Source organism: Rhinatrema bivittatum, chromosome 1, assembly GCF_901001135.1.
Source record: "Rhinatrema bivittatum chromosome 1, aRhiBiv1.1, whole genome shotgun sequence".
Classification (NCBI taxonomy): Eukaryota; Metazoa; Chordata; class Amphibia; order Gymnophiona; family Rhinatrematidae; genus Rhinatrema; species Rhinatrema bivittatum.
In genome coordinates, this window is record NC_042615.1 from 503,088,087 (window position 1) to 503,102,698 (window position 14,612).

The 14,612-nt window shown below is 50.7% G+C and overlaps 1 long non-coding RNA gene across 1 annotated transcript in view; it reads right to left on the reverse strand.

The window, feature by feature from the left end:
* Nucleotides 1-2,266: 2,266 nt before the first annotated feature.
* The window catches only part of LOC115095948, a 28,262-nt gene continuing 15,916 nt past the window's right edge, over nucleotides 2,267-14,612 (reverse strand). The window contains exons 2-3 of the long non-coding RNA XR_003857917.1: nucleotides 7,252-7,347; nucleotides 2,267-6,961 (exon numbers count right to left, since the gene is read on the reverse strand). This is a non-coding gene — a long non-coding RNA (uncharacterized LOC115095948). The remainder of the gene's footprint in view (nucleotides 6,962-7,251; nucleotides 7,348-14,612) is intronic.

The window sequence follows — 14,612 nt, forward strand, 5'->3', positions numbered from 1 at the left end:
CTCCTTGTTAATTTGCTATCTATAATAACCCCTAGGTTTCTGGATTCAAAAACCACTTGCAAAGAGAGCTCTTCTGAACACTACTGGACCAAACATTTTTGTTTTCTCCACCCATATCAAAACAGCCTTGGCTATATTTAAAGGCAATTTATTATCCTACAGCCTGTCATATATTTCCTGCATTATCATTTGAAAAATTTTTATCAGGAAAGCAACCCAACTTATCACATGGTACAAACTACTGGATGTCACCGGCGTCCATAAAATGGTTCATGCCCATCCCTTCTAATTTCTTTGCCAGTGGACTCCCACATCCATTAAACAGAACCGCAGATAATGCGGCCCCTTGTGCTACACCGGACTCCGTTTTAACTCTGGAAGAATGGCTTTTCTCAGAGTACCCCTGCAGGTGTCGTTCAGACAAAAATTGAGTCAAACCGCCTTCATACAGTCCCTAAAGTCCTAACTCCTGAAGGCGAAAAAGCATCAGATTCAGTGGTCTAAGGCAGAGCTCATATCCAACTGGACCAGCACCCTTGCCTCACTACGATCAAGAGTAAGCATGTAAGACATCCAGCAAGGAACGTAGTAGCAGTTTCTCACTATGAGCTCTCCTAAAGCCTTTCTGACACTTCGCCAGGACATCACTTTTATCTAAGTACTCATCCAGCTGTACCAAAACACATTCCTCAATAATTTTACTCAGTGCTTTTAAGTTAGAAACCGGATGGTAGTTGGTAATATCATCTGGCGGGGATGTATGGTTTTTCTGAAGCAGGCGTACTACTGCTTCTTTCAGTGATCCAGGTATCTTACCTTCTGACAAGGATTTATTTACTATAAGCTGGATGACCTTGTAGATAGGTTCCTGCAGCCCCTTAAGTTACTACAAAAGGGCATGTATCTAACATAAAATATGCGTTACCTGGTTTCCCTATTTTCAAAGGGAGAGAAACAGAAGTGAAGTCTGGCCATCCAGAATTACAATTAAAATCCTCCAAATCCTGAAGTATTTTAGCACAGCTTTTAAACTGAGATTGAATGTTTGTTATTTATTTTTTTCTAAATAAATAGCAAAATCAATTGCCACTTGCTGAGAAGGGTTGAAGCCCAGACCACTGGTGCCTACTGTTCATGAGTTTCAGATGTGGTCTAATTCGTAGTAGCACAGTTGATGATGACAGATGAAAAAAACCCGATTGTTCCATCCAGTCTGTGTAGTTATTGTGAGAGACACTGCACGGGTATATCACAGCTTGACCGCTTATAGGACGTTGCACATTATCTAAGACACATTTTGTCTTTCCGCCCTGGGTAAATGCAGGGTTGGTGCTAGGGGTGGACGATCTTTGCCACCTGCACAGGGTGTCGCTGTTCTGAAGGGTTGTTTGCCAGGTTTGGATTTTGGCATAGGTAATATGGGCCATGTGCATTGGGTGCCCAAATTCTGAAAGAACCCCGAAATTGAGACTCCTGCTGCTGCTGGGTTTTTTTTTTTTTAATGGGTAAAACCCATTATCCCCGGCCCTGACCCCTGCTCCGTCTGGGCAGCCCTCTGTCTGATGCGATGCTGTTATCCAGCTGAATGTGCAACTGAATGCCGTGTCTGAGAGAAGGCCGCCCAGATGGCACCCTTAGATTATGGCAGACAGAGAGAGGACCCCCACTCCTGCCCTTCTGTGCAGGGTGCCACTTGGTCTAGGGCTGGCCATGGGTAGAGGAATTTACAAATTCCCCCTACCTGATCCAATACCCCTAGGTCTTACCACCAAGCAAGCTATGTAATAACAAACAGCTACAATAACTAGTGAGGCTGTGCCCAAGCTTCAGCCTCCTATGTGTCCCTGACTTTGCTGACTGGCACCTGGACACCACCAGCCGGTTGGCACCAACCTGACTGGTTTATGGGGAGGGGCAGCCTTCTGGCACCAACCTGGCTACCTCCTGGCCTGCTTCCCTTATCGGTGCCTTGATCTAGCCTTCTCACTTCTCCCCTTGCCCTCAACTTCTGAGGGAGTGAAAGATGGGATATTTGCAATACCGCAACCTCCTAACATGGTTCCTGCCGCTGTCCTCTCTATCTATCCCCCAACGTGCTTGCATTCTGTCACAGTGCTGGTTTCTGCCACCCTCTCAGAACTATTTTCTCATGTTTCCTCCCTGCAACTTCAGATCATAACCCCTTGCCCTAAAATTTCCCTTTCTATGGAGAATTGCACCTTCCTGTACCTCACAGTAGCCTGCTAAGTATCACACACTCCCCCCCCCCCCCCCCTTTCTCTCCTCCAGCAAATGCATTTGAGTGGCTCACTTCTTTCATTGAAGGGTTTGTGTTGCGGCCTTGTTTCCTTTCAGTATTATCCTTTGAACCGCCTCTGTCCTCTCAATGTCCTCATGAGGGTGCAGCCTTCAGAACTGAACACAGTACTCAAGACCTCACCAGAGACCTTTATCAGAGCGATATTGCCTCCTTGTTCCTTCTGATGACTCCCCACGCAAACTCTTAGCTGTTGCTTTATTATATTGACTGGCCACCTTGAGGTCATCTGAGATGATTAGTTGTGCATTTCTCTCTAGTTTGATACTTTCCAGTTCTTGTCCTAATTGATTCTAACTCATCCTCTGTGTGCGTCTGCTTTTATGTGTACAATATGAGCAGAGCTATTTTTCTACTACTCTTTTTTTTTTTCTCTCTTTTACGAAACTAGAACTACAAATCTGCTAGATTTCTCTCCTCGCGTCCTTGTCACAGGCAGTGACCGGGGTGCACAGGAAAAATCACAGATTGGTAGGAATCTGACAGGAGCCATGATGTGAAATTCAATGCCTCTGCTACGGCCCCTGCCTCATAGGGTGGAAGGGAGGAAGACAAAAGTAGGACAGACCCCACCTGTTCCTGCTCACCTGGGGCCTGGCCGATGAGCCTCCCAGCCCTGGGAGAAGGTTCCTAGCACTGATGTAAAGAAACAGCTGCCGAAGAGGGAGTAGAAGGGGGGGGGAGTGGACCGTGCAACCATGTGACCTACCTCCTCTCTTGCAAAGCCTTTGGAAAAGCTGTGCCCCGCCAGCCCGTTCTGGCTGCAAACCTTCCCACTGTTACCACCCGTCCTCCTTCCCTAGTCGTTGAAATATTCTTTACAAGACTCTGTGTGCCTCTGCTGCCAGAGCTTAGGGCCATCTCTGTCCTCCTTTCCCTACTTCTACCCCTTGATGAGTTTCCCTGGCCCCCTACAGGGCAGACTGAATAGGAAAGGCCCTTGCTAGAACCCACTCCCCCCTCACCACTGGGGAGTACTCTCCTCCCACATCCTGATTCCCTATTAATAATAGCCCATGCTGTAAGAAGGCCTGGCCCTGTAGCTTAGTGATGGTGCTGTGTGTGCTGGCATGTAGAAGGGTCCTGGCTTTGATTCTCAGCTCAGGCCTGCAGATTCAGATAACTTTTATAGGCATGAGAATCTCACCCGTGCCGCCCACGTTACATACAGAATGATTAAAGCAAAAAGGGGAAGAAAAGCAAGGTAAAAATTACAAAACAATAATAACAGTAGAGTTACAGGTACAGAGAGAACAGTATCAGGGACAGGTCTTAGGTTCTGGTGCTAGCCCATCCTGTCCCTGGTCGAATTACATTTCTAGCTCGGTGGCAAGGGACTACAGATTGTGCTGCTGTTTCTCCTCATTCTTTTGTGGGAAGGCTTTGATTTTCTCTGTCGGCTTGGGGAAAATTGCATCTTTGATATTGTTGCATTTTGCACAGCACAGGAGGAAATGCATTTTTGTTTCTGTTTCTCTGATGTTGCGCTGCATACAGAGTATGGCTTTCTAGGGGTTTCCAGTTCAGTTTAGGTCAGCATCCTTCTGTTTCTAGTCTGTGATCACTTATTCTGTATTTGGTGATGGTCTGTCTTTTGTTTTCTTTTTTAATTTGTGACAGAGGTATTCTGCTAGCAGGCAGTTTCTGTGCAGGGATCTCTAGCAGCTCAGCTTTTTCTGTTTTCCAATTTGCACCTCCCAATAGAGGAGGTATATTGGTGTTCTAGGGCGCGCTGTGATATTTGTATTTCTGCCTCTTTGTAGGCTGGGTTGTACTTTGAGTCCTGGGTGTTTGTGCTGGTTTGGCAGGGCCGACAGCCCCTCGGGGAAGGGAGTCCCAGTCATTGTGCCACAGTGACATCCAACGACTGAATTTAGGATCGGCCTTAGCAAGGTCTAGAAAGGAGCTGCTGTTTGTGGTTGTGATGTTGGAGGAGAGTTAGGGGATATAAAACCGGGAAGCTGTGAATGAAGGCTCATGGTAGCCTGTAGCCCAACAGAGGTCGGTTCCAACTGAGTCGGAAGAGGAGACTGCCAGGCTAAAAAAAAAATTCAAAAGAAGGGGTTTGAAGATGAAGCGTTTCAGTTCTGGTGTTTGGGTGTGAACTTACGGGATGGGAGTGCCTGCGCTTGTAGAGGTGGGGGGGGGGGGGGGGGTGGCAGCATCCAGCCTTCCTTTCCTCCCCCAGGCAGCCTGCTACTTCGCACACCTCTGCGTACCCGGCAGGCAGCTTCCTCCGAGCAGATGGCAGCAAAGCATTGATTTCTCTTTTATGGGTAATGGGGAGGGAGGGGGGTCGGTAGAAAGGAAGAGTGAATTAGCTGGTGTGACCTACCACCAGCTGTTAGGGGGCTCCCTGCCCTCTTCTCCCCTCTTTGGCCTGTGTGATGGGTCAATTACTGCCCCATGGAGACATCTGTCACGGGAGAATCTGTAGAGGTTGAGGAGGAGGGGGGGGGGATGGGCTTAATCACAGGCTTCTGTAAATGATGCTCCAGGAGTGCTTCCTGCTTCAGCTAAAAAGAAGAGAATCCCTTCTCCTAGGCTTAATACCAGAGCCATGGGGAATGACCTGTGAGACCAGGGGCAGAGGAGAAAGGCCAGGAGGTGATGCCCCCCCTCCTAAAGCGTATGTGAGATGGAAAAAAAATAAGCCTGTTGTATGCTAAAGCATCTGTCTGTCCGTACACTGGCAGTCTGTACAGTATCTCTCTCCACACGATCTCTCTCTGTATTGCAAGGCCTCTGGGTTCCTAAAGCATCTGTCTGTCCGTACACTGGCATTCTGTACAGTATCTCTCTCCACACGATCTCTCTGTATTGCAAGGCCTCTGGGTTCCTAAAGCATCTGTCTGTCCGTACACTGGCAGTCTGTACAGTATCTCTCTCCACACGAGCTCTCTCTGTTGCAAGGCCTCTGGGTTCCTAAAGCATCTGTCTGTCCGTACACTGGCAGTCTGTACAGTATCTCTCTCCACACGATCTCTCTCTGTTGCAAGGCCTCTGGGTTCCTAAAACATCTGTCTGTCCGTACACTGGCAGTCTGTACAGTATCTCTCTCCACACGAGCTCTCTCTGTTGCAAGGCCTCTGGGTTCCTAAAGCATCTGTCTGTCCGTACACTGGCAGTCTGTACAGTATCTCTCTCCACACGATCTCTCTGTATTGCAAGGCCTCTGGGTTCCTAAAACATCTGTCTGTCCGTACACTGGCAGTCTGTACAGTATCTCTCTCCACACGATCTCTCTGTATTGCAAGGCCTCTGGGTTCCTAAAACATCTGTCTGTCCGTACACTGGCAGTCTGTACAGTATCTCTCTCCACACGATCTCTCTGTATTGCAAGGCCTCTGGGTTCCTAAAGCATCTGTCTGTCCGTACACTGGCAGTCTGTACAGAATCTCTCTCCACACGATCTCTCTGTATTGCAAGGCCTCTGGGTTCCTAAAGCATCTGTCTGTCCGTACACTGGCAGTCTGTACAGTATCTCTCTCCACACGATCTCTCTGTATTGCAAGGCCTCTGGGTTCCTAAAGCATCTGTCTGTCCGTACACTGGCAGTCTGTACAGTATCTCTCTCCACACGAGCTCTCTCTGTTGCAAGGCCTCTGGGTTCCTAAAGCATCTGTCTGTCCGTACACTGGCAGTCTGTACAGTATCTCTCTCCACACGATCTCTCTGTATTGCAAGGCCTCTGGGTTCCTAAAACATCTGTCTGTCCGTACACTGGCGGTCTGTACAGTATCTCTCTCCACACGATCTCTCTGTATTGCAAGGCCTCTGGGTTGCTCTGGAAGTTGGGGGAGGAGAGGTGAGGTTCTGCAGGTTGCAGCTTGTGTGCTCCATATTTGCTTATATTAATATATTGCTTAATATGACAAATTATTTTTCTGTAAAACTAAATAAAATAGTTGTACAGCCTTTCTTGTGTGGGTCTGGATAACCCACTTCTTTTTGTCCCCTTTTTACTTTTCATTCTTTTCCTTATCAAATTGTCTTTTTATAGTCTCCTCCTTTCTCTCTTTCCTACCATATCCTTCCTCTAGACCAGGGGAGCTCAAACCGGTCCAGCAATAGTGCGTGCAAATAAATCCCATGCATGTTCCTTAGGGATATCCTGAAGACCCGACTGGCCGGGGGGTGCCCGATGAGTGAGTCTGAGCCACCCCTGCTTCAGACCTTTCCCCCTTCTTCCTCTCTCCTCCACCCTCACACTTCCTTCCCTCCTACCTCTCTTCCCTCCCTCCCTCTCCTTTAGACTCTCATGCCCACCTTCCTTTAATCCCTGCATCCAGTCTCTCCTCTCCAGATCGCCCCTGCCGCCCCACCACCCTGCTTTTCAGCCACTGCCGCCTCTCCTTAGCTTCCCAACACGCTCCTGTTTTTTTGGGAGCAGAAAAGCAGTGGTGGAAGGAGCAGCCCCTGAAGCCATCGAGGGGTGGGGTAAGTCTCGGCTGAAGCAGGAGGGTTAGGGGCAAGAGCTGCCATGGACTGGCCTTAGCCAGTAGGAAAAAAAGGCAGGAGCTGCCAGAGCCCCCCCCCCCCCCAATCGGGTTTGGCACAAGAGGAAGGAGGTGGCAGCAGGAGTCAGTGGAGGTTTTCTGAGGATCCACAGCGTGTGCCAACTTCCACAGCAAGGGGCAAATTCTGTGAAACATAGAAACAGAGACTCTGTTGGCAAAAAAAAAAGACCTGCAAGGACCATCTAGTCTCTGCCCCAAATACTCCCTTGCCGCAGTGCCGAAGATCCCACCCAGTTGATTTCTGCCTTTTTCCCCTCACAACTAGGGATCCTCTGTGCTGCTTCTAGGTCTTCCTGAACTCTGTTGCTGGTTTTGTCTCCCCGCCCCTCCGGAAAGCCGTTCCATGCGTCCACCATCCATACTTTGAGGAAAACATTTCTTTGGAAGAGACATGTTGTGAAATTCTGAACTCACATCGCCCCGACGCAGCATTGGCGAAACGTTGACAACGTCGGCGACTTCAATAGCAGCTGATACAGCGCTGATCAAGTGTTACCATAAGAAGATTTTCTGTAATTTTAGCGAAAAATCCAATGAGAAATCATTTCAATAAGATAAGTGTGACAAATAGTATCTATCGGGCGATTCTGTTGCTGACATACAGGCCAATATAGTACAGTGCGCTCCAACGCCTCCTTTTGCCCGTTTCTACTGCACAATCTAATTTAAATACAGAATCGCGCGCACAGGCGAGCGGGTGTTCGTCCGCTCTCCCGCGGACTTTACTGAATCGGCCCAATAGAAAAGTAAAATCTGGTTTTTGTTTTTGAGCTATGATTGGTGAAAAGAAAAAAATGCATAGCCACATACAAATATAAAACACAAAAACCAGTCTCCAAAGTAACTACTGGTTTCAATAAAATCCGACGGTACAGTACCGATTGGTACCAGTGCTGAGGTCTTTACCTCTCTATTATAAAGTATCAATTTTAAGAAATATTACTATTACAGAGTAGCAACTTCTTTTTGTTGCACCAGCCAGTTTTTTTGTGTGATTCAATACGATACTGGTGTATCCCTTTGTTTTTGAGCTAGAGCAGGAGCGTCCAATATATGGCCTGCCCAGGGTTTCTCACTGACCCATGAACCGCTCTTGGCAGGTCCTGTCATGGGAGTTAAATTGTAAGAATATTCCTGTGCTACAAGGGGCTACTGGGAGAGAGCGTGCGTGGTGTTGCTGGGAGAAGCAGGCAGAGTCAGGTTGTGTTGATGCGAGCAGGAGGTCATACTACAGAGACTGCTGAGGACTCTTAAACTCCTTGCACCATCTGGGATCCTACAGATTTCTGCCTTGGGGGGGGGGGGACAGGCTGAACTTGTAAGGCCCAAGTGATCACACTCAGAAGAAAAAAAACAAAACAGATCTCACGCCAAGTGTTGTGTTCCAAAACAAAATAATAAGCAAATTCAACAGTACACAGGGCAAAGAGTTGAACGGTACAATATATATTTTTTTTATAAGTGATATATAAAAATGTATAAATAAATAAATAGAGGTAAACTGATGTAAGAAAAATAGTCCTTATCCAAAAGCAATGTCAGCACAGTCCCAGACTGGAGAAGATCAGTCCTCTGGCCACTGGCGGCAGAACTCAGGGGGTCCCTCCTGATTCTCCCAAAAGCTACCTTTTCCCTGTGACACCTTTGCAATCCAGGAAAATCCTCTTCTCCCACAGTAAAGAATGGCAGCCCTCCACCTGGATGGCGACCCAGTCCTTTGGACAAACCCTTTGACCCTTCGGCTAAGGAGGAGCCCTGGCTCTGGATACAGGGTGTATCCCTTACTCAGGGCTGCTGCAAGGACATTGGGCACCCTGGTCTTGTGCCCCGCTGAGATTTACCTACCTGTGTCAGCTCCAGCACAGTCCTCCCTTCTTTGGTGGCACTGACTCTCGCACAGCGCCCCTCCTCGATCTCTTCTTTCACCCTCTGCCCAGCATCTCCATCTTGTTGCCCCCCTGCCCGAGGTGCCCAACATCCCTTTTCTCTACCCTGCCAACTGCTCAGTACCTTCTCTCTCTCTTTACCCCGCCTACTTAGCACCTTCTTGTTTTCCCTATCCCACCACCTACTTTATGTATTCTCTCCCCACTCCACCCACATACACAGTCTACTAACCCCCCTCCCAGCATACTCTCTTTCTAACCCCCACTCGCCTAGTGCCCCCATCTCTCTCTACTCCACCCACCCAGTACCCCCTCTTTCTCTATGCTCATCCCACCCACCCTTTACCCTCTTTTTCTCTTTCTACATCCCTCTATACTTACCTAGCATTCATTTCTCTCTCTCCCCTCCTATTGCCAGGGCTGCCTCCTGCTTTTGCCACTAGGATGGGCTCCACCAGTATCCAGGCTCTTGGCCTCTTACTCCTTTTCTGCTATTTGGTGGGATGGGCTGCGCCAGAGGCCCTAGTCCCTGGATTCTCACTCTTCTTCATCCACTGATGGGGGTGGGCTCTGCTGGCAGTGGAGTAGGCTCTGCTGGTGGTTCCAGCTTCAGGACTCGCCTTCGGCTCCTGGCAGGGTGGGCTCAATTGGCAGCCCCAGGCCTACTCCTGCTGGTGAGGTGGACACCACCAGAATCCACAGCTGCTTCTTCCTCGTCCCCTGGAGGGATGGGTTCGACTGGTATCCCCAGGCCTCTCTTTTGGCTGCTGGTCAAATGGGCTCTGCCAGCGGCAAGAGACTGGTGGGATTTTGCCACCACCGAGGAATGGCACTCTAGGTAACTGCTTAATTCACTTAATAGAAGTACCAGCCTTGCTCTTACTGGATCCACGCTAACCTTTAGCCAGGAGAATAGAGGAAAGTACCCTCTCCCTTCCAGAAGCTCATGGTTGTCTCTCCTTGCTTCCTGGAAGATGTCTTTTCTAACCACCACTCCCAATGACTCATTGAGTCTCCTATATAATCCCCACTTATTGACTCACCCTTAGAGGGTGGACCCTCCTATCAATTACCAAAACAACTAATGCTCCCAACCCTTCTATCTCTGGAAAAACTCCTCTGTTTTCTATAGTAGGGCTTAGCTAACCCTGTACACCAGGGAATGACTGATGCCCATGACAGCTCTGAGACAATATTGCAGAAAGGCAAAACAGATTAGTCAAGCAGTGATAACACAAAAGCCACTTTCTTCCAGGTATACATTGAGTTGGGCCCACTCAGTGACTACTGTAGCCAGCACAGAATAGATGAATAGAAGGAAACATTTACTTGCTGCCATATGCCTGAGCAAAATTATTTGTACACAAAATTCTAATGGCCCAAAGGTCCTTCACTAAATCATCAGGCATAGGGACTGTGGGCAGATCAATGCCAGATTCCCCTTCCCATACACTTCAGATCCCACAGGTTAGTTCTAGCATACGCTGTCTCCAGGCTGTAGTGCTACTTGAAGACATCTCGGACTTGAACTGGACACAGACCATCTCAGGGAGATGCCAGAGGTCAATGTGTCTTCCACTAGAGACCCCATAGCCAGAATCATGAAGTTCAGCATTGCCCCCAGCTTTGGAAGATCTTAAAAGTCGGGACCCTCATGAGTTGCTGTTTGAATCTAATTCCCCTTTTCCCTCTGCCGTTAAAGCGGAGAGCCATGATGGATTTGCATAAAAAATATGAAGGCTTATTGGTTAAGGGGTAGATTTTTAAGATGTACACTTCCGCCCCTCCAGAGTGCGAACACAGGGAACTCGATGGCATAGGGAGGAAAATGTTTCAGGGTGCCATGCTGATGGCCCGCATTGTGACCTACCAGTTCTACATGACCTAATATAACCACAATCTGTAGAAACAAGTCCAAGGCTTTGCAGAGGGCCCTCCCCAGCAACAGCAGGAATCTCTTGCAGCCATTGCCACGCTGGGCCTTGAAGCGGGTAAGCACTAGGTGAGATCCACCTATGACGTGTTCGAAACCGCGGCCCACCTGGCCACCAGAGGCGTTGGTGCCAGAAGGCTGGCTTGGGTCCAAGCCTCAGGACTCCTGCCGGAGGTTCAAGACAGGCTCGCAGATGTCCCCTGTACAAGAGAGAACATGTTTGGGGACAAGGTGAAGGAAGTCATGGCGCAGCTGAAGGATCAGCATGATACTCTTCAGCAACTGTCCGCCAGCCCTTCAGAAGGCCCTTCCTCCACCAGGAAGACCTCCAGACCGAGTTCTCGCAAGCCCTTTTACCGGCCAAGGAAATACTATCCTCCAGCTGCCCGTGCCCACCCACCTCGGACCAGATCCAGAGCTTGTGGTCGGCAGCAGCGGGCTCCGAGCCAGCCCCCCAGCAGGCCCCCATCTACAGGCTTTTGACTGGTGGTAAGGGGGCACAAGCCAGATGCCAGTTCCCCTTGCGGACAATCCCCCGGTCGGTGGCAAGATAGTTTGCTTTGCCCGCCATTGGGAAGCAATCACTTCGGACCATTAGGTCCTTTCCATTGTCTGCCAGGGCTACCGCCTGAACTTCAGCAGGCTCCCAGAGACCGCTCCCCCATGTCCATCGTGGGGTTTACCCACCCATCAGGTCATCCTTCAATCTGAACTTTCCGCCCTTCTAGCAGTGGGCGCAGTAGACCCCACGAGCAGCGGGGCCATGGCTTTTACTCGATATTTTTCCTCATTCCGAAGAGGAATGGCAGCTTGCGCCCCATTCTCGACCTCAGGGCATTGAACAGGTTTCTTGTAAGAGAAAAATTCAAAATGGTCTCTCTGGGCACGCTGATCCTGCTCTTCCAAAGAAGAGACTGGCTTTGCTCCCTCGACTTAAAGGAGGCTTACGCCCATATTGCAATTGTCCCCAACCACAGGAAGTACTTCCACTTCCTGGTGGGGATGGCACATTTTCAGTACAAAGTGCTGCCCTTTGGGCTGGCATCAGCCCCACACATCTTCACCAAATGCTTGGCATTGGTGGCTGCCTACCTCAGGCATTGCTTGGTCCATGTCTTTCCATACCTGGACGATTGGCTAATCCGGGGCAACTCCTGCTCCAGGGCCTTGCAAGCACTGGCCCTGACTGTTCAGACCTTGCAGATGCTGGAGTTTGTCATCAACTTCCCCAAGTTCCACAGCTAGACTTCATAGGCACCAGGTTGGACACATCACAGGCAAAGGCCTTCCTGCCTGAGGATCAGGTGGTCGCTCTCTCCTTGCTGGCTACCCTTGTTCGCAACAGCAAGAGGGTGCCAGCCCACCTACTGCTCTGCCTGCTGGGCCACATGGCAGCCTCCGTCCACTTGACCCCCTTTGCCCGCCTCCGCATGAGGAACCCTCAGTGGGCCTTGAGGTCCCAGTGGTGGCAAGCATCCAATGATCTGGGAGGCTCCAGTTATGGTCACAGATCCCCTCCGCTCCTCCCTGGCCTGGTGTGAAGCCCTCCCCGACTTGGAGAGTGGGCTCCCTTTTCAATCCGCGCCACCTCAGATGACCCTCACCACGATGCCTTGCCTCTGGGGTGGGGGGCCCACACGGATAGCCTGCACTCTGAGGTCCTCTGGACCGCGGCTGAGGCTCGCTGCCAGATAAACTATCTGGAGCTTTGGGCGATCCGGTATGCATTGTGGGCCTTCCAGGACAGGCTGTCCTCCAAGATTATCCTCATCAGAATGGACAACCAGGTGGCGATGTGGTACATCAACAAGCAGGACTGCACGGGCTCGTTCTCTGCCAGGTGGCAATGCAGGTCTTGGATTGGGCCCTTACCAGAGGGATGTATCTAAGGGCCACCAACCTGCCGGGTCACCTAAACATGCTGGCGGGACTGCCTCAGTTGGTCCTTCCAGCCACACGAGTGGTTCCTGAACCCTGCGGTGGCAGCCGACTTGTTCCGCTACTGGAGTACGCCGGATATGGATTTGTTCGCTTCTCCCCGCAATCACATGGTGAGCAGATTCTGCTCCCTGATTCCAGGGAAGGCCATCCGTGCTGCGATACCTTCTCCCTTCACTGGGGTTAGGGTCTCCTGTACGCTTGGCCCCCTATCCCGCTTCTCTCAAGAACTCTGATGAAACTGCAAGAGGACAGGGAGACCATGATTCTGGTGTCACTCTCCTGGCCAAGGCAGATTTGGTTCCCTCTTCTCCAAGACCTGTCAGTGAGTGCACCTGTCCCACTGGGGACGGTTCTCAACCTCATATCGCAGAACCAGGGCACCCTGTGCCACCCAAACCTCCGGGCCCCGAGCCTCACAGCGTGGATGTTGAGCGCATGATCCTTCAGCCTTTTCAGCTCTCGGAGGGTGTGTCCAAGGTCTTGATTGAGTCCCGGAAGTTTTACAGCTCGAAGTAGAAGCATTTCTCCATCTGGTGCAGTGGTCACAGGACCCTTTCTCCTGTCTGCTCCCCTACCTGCTGGATTACCTCTGCCATCTGTCTGAGTCTGGCCTCCAAACCAGCTCGGTCCGCGTGCACCTCAGCGCTCTCAGCACCTACCATCAGGATGTTGCTGGTGCGTCCGTTTCGGTCCAGCTTCTTGTCGGACACGTTATGCAGGGCCTCATTCAGGTAAAGCCCCCGCTTGGACCTCCGGCTACCCTGTGGGATCTTAACGTTTTCCTGGTGAGGCTAATGGGGCATCCATTTGAGCCTCTTAAGACCTGTGACCTGAAGTTCCTCATCTGGAAAGTCATGTTCCAGGTGGCGATCACTTCCGCTCGCAGGGTTAGTGAAATCCAGGCCCTGGCTACGTACGCTCCCTACACAAAGTTCTTCCGTGATCGTGTGGTATTGCATACGCATCCCAAATTTCTATCTAAGGTGGTGACTGCTTTTCACATCAACCAGTCCATCATCCTTCCCACCTTCTTTCCAAGGCCTCATTCCCACCCGGGAGAATATGCTGTCCACACCCTGGACTGCAAGTGGGCGCTTGCTTTCTATTTGGATTGTACAGTGACCCATAGACAGTCCTCCCAGCTCTTCATGTCATTTAACCCCCAATAGATTGGGAGCAGCGGTGGGGAAGCAGACCCTATTCAACTGGCTAGTGGATTGCATTGCCTTCTGCTACGAGCAGGCAGGCCTTCAGCTGGCTGGCAGGATGAAAGCTCACTCTGTGCGGGCTATGGCAGCGTCAGTGGCCCATCTGCATGCGGTCCCTGTTGCTGAAATTTGTAGAGTCGTGATTTGGAGTTCTCTCCACACATTCGCTGCTCACTACTGCCTTGACATGGATAGTCGTCAGGACAGCGCTTTTGGCCAGTCTGTCCTGCACAATTTATTCCAGTCCTGAACCCAACTGTCTTATCGTGCTCTCTGTGAGCCCAGACCGCCCCCCTGTATTTCCCCACAGCGCTGCAATTGTGTTGTGACCACTGACACCTTGTTCGGCTACTGTGGGTCCCTCTGATCACAGGGGGCAGACTGGAGCTCTGTAACTGCCCACATGTGAGGACTACCATCCTGCTTGTCTTAGGAGAAAGTGCAGTTGCTTACCTGTAACAGGTGTTCTCCCAGGACAGCAGGATGTTAGTCCTCAGGAATCCCGCCCACTTCCTCACGATGTTGGGTTCATCTTCGATTTGTTGTGTTACTTTTTCTCGCTCTTATTTTTTGCTATATTTGTTGCGGTCTCGGTCGCCACGGTGGCGCCCGAGGCCTTACCTTCTTCCCGGGTCCCGGGGAGCTGCCGCGTTCCGCGGGATCAGGACCCCGGCCGCTGCTTCCCTCAGCCGTTCCGATCCTCCGCGGGCCTGCAGGGCCTTCGGGCGCCATGCGCCGGCTCCCACGCTGCCGCTGGCGTGCCCTCGCGGCCAGCCCCGCCCCCAGGCGCGCGCGACTGACCTCCGC